Source organism: Neovison vison, chromosome 8, assembly GCF_020171115.1.
Source record: "Neovison vison isolate M4711 chromosome 8, ASM_NN_V1, whole genome shotgun sequence".
In the NCBI taxonomy this organism is placed as follows: Eukaryota; Metazoa; Chordata; class Mammalia; order Carnivora; family Mustelidae; genus Neogale; species Neogale vison.
Window position 1 is genome coordinate 100,706,158 of NC_058098.1, and position 11,511 is coordinate 100,717,668.

Here is an 11,511-nt window from a genome sequence, read left to right on the forward strand (position 1 = left end):
CTTCTTCAAACTCGAGCAGTCGGTGTTTTGCCAGTTCTTAATTCTGGGTACTTGGGTTGTGTATTTTACCATCTCCTCATTCACCAACACTTGTTTTCCGTACTTAAAATATTAACTACCCCATGGTTCTCTCTACTTTGATCTATACCTTTTAAAAATAATTCTAGTTCTTTATGCCTATCTTTGTATCCACTGTAAGACCAAAAAGAAGATGAAAAGGCCAGAATCAGCCACCAGGAGGATCAATTAAGAACAATGAACTTTTATGTAAATGGTCTTTAATTCTAAGACATATACACTTTCGAAAGAACTCTAATAACTGGGCTCTTTGGCAAAAGTAAAGCTGAGCATGGAGGCCATCAACAATGGTAATTTTTGAAACTGTTCTCTTTTGCATATGTACATATTTGGTTATAGCATCTATCTGAAGAGTAGGGGAACCACACTGCAGGAAGAACAGCAGTAGCTCTTCTGAGAAGCTCCTTGCACAACTCCACAACTAAAACCTCTCCTGCTTTGGGGAAAGATTTTGGAGAGCCTTTTCAGAATCCTACAATGTGCAGTGAAAAGTTAAAATTTGTTTAAAGAATCCTCCTCAGATGAGAGAAAAGAGAGAGCGGGAGACCAAGGGAAGGGAAAGAATGTGAATGCAGGTCAGGAATGCTAGCTTTAGAATCCTTGTTCCCAGTCTGGAACTCCTCAGCTTTCACACTGTCAGCAGTGAGCAAAAAGAAAGGGCCATTGTCTTAGGCAGTTCAGGCTACCATAACAGAGTATCATAGATTAGGTGACTTAAGTTACAGAAAGTTATTTGCACATAGTTCAGGAGGCTGGGAAATCCATGATCAACGTACATCCTGGTGTGGGCTGTCTTTGGACTTGCAGAGGGTCATTGTCTTGTGTCTTCAGATGATCGAGAGAGAAGTCAGAACAAGCTCCCAGGTGTCTTTTTTTTTTTTAACAAGAGAACTCATCCCATTATGAGGGTTGCACCCTCATGACCTCTTCTAAACCCAATTAACTCTCAAAGACCTCAGCTCTAAATATCCTATCACCATGGTTATTGCTTCAACACAAACACTGTGTGTGTGTGTGTGTGTGTGTGTGTGTGTGTATGTGTGTGATGGTACATCATTGATTTCATAGTAATTCTGAATTAAATAAAAAATGCGCATTTAGTTATGCTGCCACTAACTAATAATTTGACTCCAAACAGATCCCTCTATCAATGTAATTCTGTTGACTCCTCTGTGAAATGACAATGAAAATGCATGATTGCCTGTAAAGTGCAGAATGTCAAAATAGCTTGACTTCCTCAATCTATCTGCAGGGGACAATCAAAGTGGGCACTTAAACAATAATTAGAAACTGTAGAGATTATAAATTTCCTCTCAGAGTCTTACAAATGATTGGCTTCTTTTAAGAGCTGTTTGATGTTTTGGTTTTTTGTTTGTTTTTTTTTTTTTCCCAGTCATGATGGCTAATTTAATGGCAAGCTGGATTTAATGTGGATTAAATCTCTTATCTGACTATTAGCATCTACTACCTTCTTGTGCTACAGGTTGCTTTTCTACGGCCTCCACAAAAGTGTTTCTGGGTTTCATTGGTGATGGATACAAGTTGGTACTTTGCAGCTGATTTCAAGCTATACATTCCTCCTGGATTATGTCCAGATGTTCCTTTGCAGCTATCAACATATGTGGATAAACTGTCAAATATCTGTATTGGGAAATGAGTTAGGAAGAGGTATGCGTGACAGAACTTCAAACTCTTTATGGAGGAGACAATGTCCTCATTCTTAAACCTTTCTTAGGATCTCACTCCTCTGATCCTAGAAGTCCAGCATCTCAGGGTTGGGCCTAAAATTTCAAAACAACTTATTTACTTGCTGTGACACATCACGGAAATCACCTTGGTTTGTAAGCTCATTACGTGACCCATAAAATGTAGTAATAATACCTAAATTATCAATATGAAACATAATAGATGAATTTACTCAGTATAATTTCTGTGTTCAACAAATAGTAACTGGTATCATCATCATCATCATTATTACTATTGTATCATCACTGTCATCACACATCCTCTCTGGAGGATTCCATAAGCTCGCAAATCACAAGGAAGCTATATTAACACTCTGAGACATTATAACATAGGAACCAGTATTTGAATTTGTGTGCAAGTTAAAGCATGTTGACTAAAATGAATGAGACTGGCATTTTCACCTCAGAGAAGTAATTTAATTTTCTAGGTATAAACCTTTCTTTTACAAGAAAAAAAAAAAGGTTATATAAATATGCAAACCCAATATCTCGTTTTCTTATTTAGAAGGGGCTGTTTTTAGTTTTTTAGTAAGGGTTATCTTAAAAGTGAATCTCAACTATTACAAATCCTCATTTATTAACAGTAGACCACAATATTGTCTCATATAGCTTATATTAATTTATTTTGCTAATATTAGGACCAGAGGCTGAGATTCTATAGATTTGTAAAAAAGCCACACTTCAACTAGCATAGGATTAGGAATTGTCTCAGGGATTGAGAACAGGGAAATTTTCATTAAGACCAGTTCACTACTCAATAAATACGAAAAAGTCAACCCTACTGTCTTAGAATAAAGTGAATGTTCTCAAATTTACTTGTTTATTTCCTTTACCCATAACTAATGTTTCTTGATGCTTATCTAAAAGTTTAGCCTAAAGCCCCTGTCTAGACCAGTACTGAGGTGGTTAAGCCCTCCTCAACTATTCCAAAGAAGTGAACATTGCCACTATTTATTCATCAGCTGCCTCTGACCTGTGAGTACACAAGTACTGATTATCACACCTTACCTCATTCTTGCAACTTGAGCTTCAGCTCATGCTCTAGTTGTTTTAACAGCTTTTTTCCCCCCTCAAATGCTTGAGGTTCTGTCTTTATATAGCACCCAAATTTGTCTTTAGTATCCAGTTTCTGATGGTTGCTGCCTCAAGAACTGCTTAAAATTGCCAGAATACTAACTGCTTATCTCCATCCCGAAAGGTCAAGATTCTCCAATCTGATTAGATGTCCAGACAAACCACTCCCTTTTGTAGATCTCGCATCTATGACCAAACCTGTGATTCGTAAATCACTCCTTGTGCTGTCATTCTTCCTACACCTTCAGCCTTGTCTAGCTCCCTGGGCCCTGTTCTCCTCCATGTATATGTGTGTTTCCAATTTCCAACCACTGCCAATCCACCCCATTCTCCTGCACTTAACAAAAACTTGCCTTAAATAGCCATGCTCTGAGGTATAAATGTACTTCATATACATTTTCTGCTGAGCTTATTTTGAAACAGAAACTTGGGATGTGTTTGTGAGGGGTAGAGAAATTTGTGTTAAATTTAGGGTGGACTAAGGAAGAGAAACTTATACTGTATCTTGGTTTATGGAGCTCCAGAGTAGAATTATTCTTGTTTAACTCTAGGTACCAGAATCTCTGTCATTCCCTACTTAGGGATGTATACGTAGCATGATACACTGCTGAGAACATGATTCTGTGTCCCTTTGTGGCAGCCCATGATTATATTAATCACAAAGAATGTGTCTTAATATAGTCTGGGCCTTCAAAACTCACATTCTGATCCTGGTGAATGGGGTGAATAATTAATGAGTCAAGATGACGCATTACTTGTAAATTAAACCAAGAGGTAGTAGAGAACAGAGTGACCTATTGAGCAATTTTTTTTTAGATGAACTCTTAATCTTATCCCTTTGATCCTCCCTCATTCTTCACTTTAAGACAAGAAAGTGATTGATAAGACCCCTTCTTTCTAATGCTGCCAAACTGAATTAAACCTTTTCTTGGACCTCTCCCTCCTCCAGGAAACTCTCAGACCCAACAACTGCAAGCATGTCAAAGGAATGAAAACACACATGAAGAAAAGCATTTAAAGAGAAATGGAAGGTTATTTTTTCATTTATAAATACTAAATTCTAAAATTTTTACTTAGTGTGGTGTCATTTCTTTTTCCTGATAACTCTACTCAGGCACTGATTATATATCAGGACTTCTTCTACGTTAGGGTGGGTTTGTAGATCATCATGTACCAATTTAACATCATGTGACAACTATGTATAGAGTTACTGGGAAGAGAAAACAAATATTAAAAATTTTCTAACATCAAGTAGTTTACTTCCAGGGATTTACTTTACTTTCATGTCTCACGAACTGATCTTGCTGCACCCACAATTGAGATTCAAGTGCCTTCTCATTTTCCTTTTCTGATATATAGAAAAGTGGTTCAAAAACAAATATAGTGTCTGAGATAACTTTTTTCACTCTAAATATCTTTCTTCCTAATAATTGCTACTTATCACCTCCTTACTTCCCATGAATGCTAGCCTAAGTCCAACTGCCATGTAATCTTGATATCAGCCAGTACCTAATCTATACCTTCCTGACAAATAGTGGTTTTATATACCATCTTAGACCAGTGTGGAAACAATCTCACATCACATTTATATTTATATATATATTCACATTTGTATTACTATATTTTAATCACCTTTTAACTTGTCTCCCTAAAATGATTATAAACTGCAAGACAGCAGGACTGACTATAAGCCAGCATTGTATGTCTGCTCTGTTGTGACAGATGAAGTTATTGTTCTCAATTTACCAGTCTATTGTAGGAGTTAGGTACATGCTCACCTCATACTTTGCCATGGTCTTCCCATGACTTGGTGATTGGTCATATCACTTGCTTTGACCAACATAATGTTAAAAGACAAGACATGGGTAGACTTTTGAAATGTGTATGTAGGTTGATCTTGTGCTCTTCTCTAACATTTTGCAATTAGAAGAACTACCTTGTCTTTCCCCTAATCCAAGGATGATGAGTGATACTTGAAGTAGACCTAGGCCTAGAATAAAATAGTCTAGCATAGATCAGCTGCACCTGAGATGATGTGCAGACATGTGACAGAGAAATAAATGCTTACTGTGTATCACTGAGATTTTCTAGTGGTTTATTTTATAGCATTATATTTACAATGTAAATTTGCGATTTACAATAATTCAATGTTTAAAACATAGTAGGTACTTAAATGTTTGCTGAGCATAAATTATGACTATTATTTAAATACTCTAATGACTACTGACTATTATTTAAAATGACCTATCAAATACACATATGCATGCATATACTTTGGCTACTGCATTCTGTTACCATGACCACATGTGGGAGTTTTTCAGAAAACCAATAAATTCATCATTATTCTCCATCAGTTGGCAAGTACTAACTAAAATTATTAAATAGAGAAGATGGAGAAATGAAGAATTTGGAATGAAAGAAGCAAAATGCTGAAATAGCGCTTTTAAAACTGGAGGCTGTAGGTCAGAGAAGTAGAGAAGGAGTCAATCTAGACAGAGAGAGGAACATAAAAGAAAGGTGTACATGCAGTAGAGAGTAGCCTATTGTGGTGGTGGGGGGGAGTTATAATGGAGAGTGGAACAAAACCAAAGGAAGATAAATTTATATAATTCTAGTACAATTAGATAGTGGGGGACACTAAAGGCCAACTAGGAGTCTGATAATGATCTGTAAGGAAAAAGAGTTTGGAAATCTTGGGTCACAAAGTGAGTGATGTTGTGAAAGAAAACTTGTTCTAGCAGGAGTACTAGAGTTGTTTGAAAAGGAGAAAATTTAGTCTTAGAACCAAAGTAGTAAGTGGTGACCCTCTGTAAAGCCTGGCCTCATAACCTTGGATTTCATTTTATACTGCTGAAGAAAATGTGTGTGTTTTCCAAAGTTATCACTTTCTGTATTATGCAAATTTTGAAGTGAGTTTAGAAAGTCAAGCAGCAGGACACCAAATTATTAAGAAAGAACAATCATTTGGTACATCTTGACTTTCAGCCAGATTCTTTCCTCTAAATTTATTCATTATTTGAGTCACTGATTTTAAAGACCACATTGCCCAATGGATGTGCAAAGGAAAGAGTTCATTTAAGCTATTCTTCAAGGAAATTGAAAAAAAGTTTTTTATTGGCATGCAGTAGGAGCTGGGAGTTGTTACTTGAGTGTTTTTACTCATTTCTAAAGGACGACTGTCAGTTGAGATTCTGGAGGTTATAATTCAAATATAAATATTAAAACTTACACAGTTATCCATGCTAGTAACATGAAAGTGATACAGCTATTGTCAGCAAATTAGGGATCATCAGATTGCTGAAAAAAAAAAAAAACACGTAAGAACTAGAGTTGATTCAATTATTTTCTATATGTGCATGCTTATAAATGCGATGTAAAAATCTTAGAACTTGACAGAGGGACATTCTCCAACCTATTACCAATGCCTATGTCTATGCATTCATTATATTTCTGGTAACTTGCCTCAGTTACTTTTAATTTCAAATCTATTTTTATAACATACAGAATTTTAAAGCTGGAAGGGACTCAGAGGAACCTCATCTCATCCTGTCATTTTCTGAAGTGGAAATAGTTGTCTCAGTAGTGACTGCCACAATGGGGGTGGTGTGGAGTGCTAATTTCAGTGTTTCTTATTCACGGTGCCACGGTGTCCACCTATCACTCAAAGACTCACAATCATCCCAGCTTTTCCCTCTCTCTCATTCTCACCTGCTATTGATTCTAAGACTGAAATACCCATTGTTTCTGATTCTTTCTTTAAATTCCTTTTGAATTTAAACCTCCAATTAAATTCCTTTTGAATTTAAACCTCTAATTTAAACCTCCATTACTGGGGTGCCTGGGGGGTTCAGTCAGCTAAGCAGCTGCCTATGGTGCAGGGACTGATCACCAGGCCCTGGGGTCCTGGGATCAAGCCCTGCATCAGGCTCCTTGCTCAGGGGGGAGCCTGCTTCTCCCTCTGCCCCTTCCCCCTGGTCATGCTCTTTCTTACTGGTATACTTGCTCTCTCTCTCGCTCACTCTCTCTCAAATAAATAAATAAAAATCACAAGAAAAAATAAACCCCCATTACCTCTTACCTGGACAATTTTAATAACCTCACAATATATTTCTCTGACTATTTTTCCCTTTTTCTATCCATCTTACGTGCTGTACTTCCTGAAAGTCACCCCTTATATAACTCCTGATTAAGAATAAAAACTCTAAATGTCATTACATGTCAAATAAAATTCAAAATTCTTAATAGTCACAACAGCACTATTTGATATGACCTCAGTCCACTTCTCCAATGTTATTTCTAATATATACAGAGAATTAACTATGAGCAAGATACTGCTTGTTATTGAACAAATATGCCTATTTGCCAATTTATATAATATCTTATGGCACTGGAACAAATACTTATAATTCTAACTCTGAACAATAAAAATAGCCTCATTTATATTTAATACCATCTGGGATAGAAGAACTATATATACACACACACACACACACAAATATGTGTGTATATGTGTAACCTGATAGAAAAGATTGCCATCATAAATCATTCTAATTTATAACATTTTGATATTTTGAAAATTAATTTGAATAGAATGCTTCAAAATTTCAAAATGGTAGTTACTATAATTACACCATTCCAAATGTTGCTTTCTTTACATTAAACATTTATCTGTTTTTAATACTAATTTTGATAGTGAGTTTCAAAATTTTCTCAAATTTCAATTAATATTTTATTGCCTACATTCTATCACAATGATGTATTTCCTTTGAGAAGCAAATTTCTTTCTATAAGCTAGTTAATATTTATCAAACAATCCCACAGAACTGCTGCTTCTTACTCATGAGCTTTTGCTCAAACACGACAAGTAGGCCACTGTCATGGTTAAGCACTTTGACTGCACAGGCAGACTGTATATATAAATTGTAAACATTGCTCTCCCTCAGCAGTTTCATGAATTTAGCAAACTATGTAACTTCTAGATGCCTCAGTTTTTCATATAAAATGGGAATGATATCCCATAAGGTTTTTGTGAAGAATAATTAAGACTATACTGGGATGCCTGGGTGGCTCAGTTGGTTAAGTGTCTGCCTTCGGCTCAGGTCATGATCCCAGGGTCCTGGGGTCAATTCCTGCATTGCTGGGCTGAGAGCCTGCTTCTCCATTTGCCTGCTGCTCACCCTGCTTGTGATCTCTCTCTCTCTCTCTCTGAGAAATAAATAAAATCTTAAAAAAAAAAAAAAAAGACTATACATATATGGGTCTTCAAGGAGAATCTGATTTACAAAAATCATTCAATAAATACTACCTATTATTCACAACGACCTGGGCTAAAACTTTACATTAACTGTCAAATAGCCCCTTGAGCTGTTTTATTCTCAAGCTCTATTTGAAAATAACAAAATAATATCATGCTATTTTAATAATAGTAGGTCAAGTGAGTAACTGCTGTAAGAATAAAACAATTGCTTTGGATTCTTGAAAGTGGGAATTAATGCCTCTAGGAGCAGATTTCTTAATATTAGAGTCTGTTGAAAAATTTTGACCTACTAATCTTAAAGATAGATCTCCTACCTAGCTAGGACTTTGAATGATTTTAAGAAGAAATCAGAGGCTTTTGACAATTCATATAAAGATACTGTCTTTATATCTGTCATGTTTGTAGCTGATATTGGAGATTAACTTTTTGTAGTGTACATACAGTCTACCCAAGCTGCTTGTCCTGGGTGATAGAAAAAGAAAGATGCCTTTGCCAACTCTACTTCAGTGATTATTAAATGTTACTATACATCAGAATCACCAAGGGCTTATTAAAATAATAAATTACTCTGATTCAGTATTTTTTGAGTGAAGCTAAAGAATCTTCATTTCTAAGAAATGTCTACAAGATGTTGATACTGCTATACGGGAAGCACATTTTGAGAACAACCACTCTACTTCGTTCAAACTTGTCTTCTTACTTTCACATCACTGTCTTCATGTTGCTATCATTATTATTTTCTTTATGGCTACATTTTTGTTGCTCCCTCTGCTAAGGAAACAGTTTGGGCTTCCACTGCACACATTCAACAAAAGGTACTAGAATTTATTGACAGCTAACACGCTTCAGACACAGAAGAATCAGATACAATTTAGAGTTAATACTTTTCCCAGGCAGGGTTATTTTCCAACTACTAATCCTCTCCACTCCCTTGATTATGTATTCTCTGGCTGGTCAATGCTGTTTTGATTTTCTTTCCTCCTTAACTCACAGTCTAGTACTTACTAGCTCATTGTTATTATTCACTGTTACTTCCTCAGGGGTACTTTTTTCTGCATGATCTGATTACTAACCTTTTTGAGAGTAGAGGACTTTGTCTTCTATCTCTTCTATTTCAGCATTATCCTTAGCAAGTAGATTTACTTTTCTATATGCACTGGTTTGTTATCAAGATTCTTCTGATAGAGTTTTTCATGATATCACGAATGCACAGGCAAAATGTATGGCAACACATGAATGGGTAGGACTGCCAGATTTTGTGAATAAAAATACAGGATTCAAGTTAAGTTTGAAATTTACATAAACAAAAACAAGTTTTAGCCTAAGTATGTCTCATGCAATATTTGGGACCTATGTATAGTAAAAGATTATTCTGTTTTCTGAAATTTAAATTTAATTGAACAGGCTATATTTTTATTTTATTTTGTATTTTATTTTATTTTATATTTTATTTGGCAACCCTTTTCATAGACCTTCAGAATTTCATTTTTCAAAACTTTATTTATAGGGTCATCTGAACATATCTTGCTGCTAGAAAGAGCTCTACTATAGTATTTCACCATATCTTAGCAATGTGATTTTGTGCAAAATAGCTTCTCTCTCCAAGCTTTACTCAACTCATCTAATGAATGGAGATAATGGTTGTAACTGCCCAAGTAGGCAAATCATAATTTCTCCAGTATTTTAATGTAAATACTTAGTAGTATTATACACCAATGGTGATCATTAATACACTTATGAACTGGTCATCTAGAAAACTATTATAATTCAAATATGTTCATATCATATAATATTGTAGGCCTATGATGGATATTGTTAAGGCATATTTCTGCCTCCAGGAAGCTTAATTAAGTGGTAAGCTCTTAAATGTATAAGAGATAATCTAAGAAATATGTCATTAATAATCTCAGAGCTACTGGACCTACTAGCCACAGAGTTTGGAGCCAAGTCAAGTCAGCTGGTAAAGAGGAGCAGTAAAAAGCCAGACGTTGGGCATTTCCTTGGATTAGGCTCCCTCTGACCCAGACAGGTCCCAGTACTCTGTTTTTCATGTTCCCATCTCCATGACCACATAGCTGCAGTTAATCAAATTAGACTGGTGTCAATTGTCTAAGTTGGTCTCACTGGCAGAGAACAAGGAACGTGGGCAAGGTATGGTCTGAGAGTTTTAGTTTCCTCAAATCTTATATTAAAATAAGTAAATAATGTTCTGAGGCTAAAACATACTCATTAGTTAACAAGTAACTGCTAACAGAAGTAAGTCTTCATAAAAATTGCACTTTAAAGGATTTGTGGAAGGATTCTAGGGGTATCAATAAAATTAATGCATAAGCACCAAAGACAAAACTTGCTAACCATCACTGTTTTTTCAAGGCTCTTTCTGTCCCAGAAATATGGCCAATCATTTGTTAAATCTTAGGAGAAAAGACAGAAAGTTCAACAACTCTAACCCATTGTTTTTGACTTGATGTCCACATACTGACCTAAATTTGCTTTCAGTTTCTGAATTTCATGCCTGTGTCTGAAAATATGAACTCTACCATTTTGGTATAATTGACCCTTCTTTAAAGGAGTAAACGATTCTAGTTTGTCCTTTACTTGCCTTGCAAGGAGACCTGTAAATGTTTAAAGGTCTGAAAAGTATCCCAGGTTTATACTGTGATGCTTTAGTAAATAATGAGGATTTCTTACCTATTTGCAATTATTTTAGTCTAGAGAAAGTTTTTGGCTAATTTCTTAGGGTTTGCAAGTTTCTTCATACTACTTTAAATCACATATTTATTCTCTGTTAGTGAACTAGCCATTATTTTATTCATTTTTTAAAGGTTTTATTTATTTGACAGACAGAGATCACAAGTAGGCAGAGAGGCAGGCAGAGAGAGAGGGGAAAGCAGGCTCCCCCCTGAGCAGAGAGCCCAATGCGGAGCTCGATCCCTGGACCCTGAGATCATAACCCAAGCCAAAGACAGAGGCTTAACCCACTGAGCCACCCAGGTGCCCCATATTTTACTCATTTTTTATTCCTGATGTCATATGTGCTTCTCAATTGGGCTGTACTTGTTAACTCCCTTTCATGTTATCTTTCCAAATGTGTGTACTTGTTAATGTAAAATTATTTGCTTCCCAAGTGTGTTCTGCCTTCTCTTTTCTCTCACCACATTTTTAAGACTTTTTGTGTTACAAAACTATACCAAGACAAGCAATAGATATTCCCATGCCTTTCCATTTAAGAAATGGTTACCTGAAAGTATAACTACATTTTGTGACATATGTATTTGTTTACAGCAAAAACTTGGCTTTTTCCCACCCATTCCTTAAACTGAAAGTAGCTCCAAAGTTGGTGTTTTGAAAATGAAG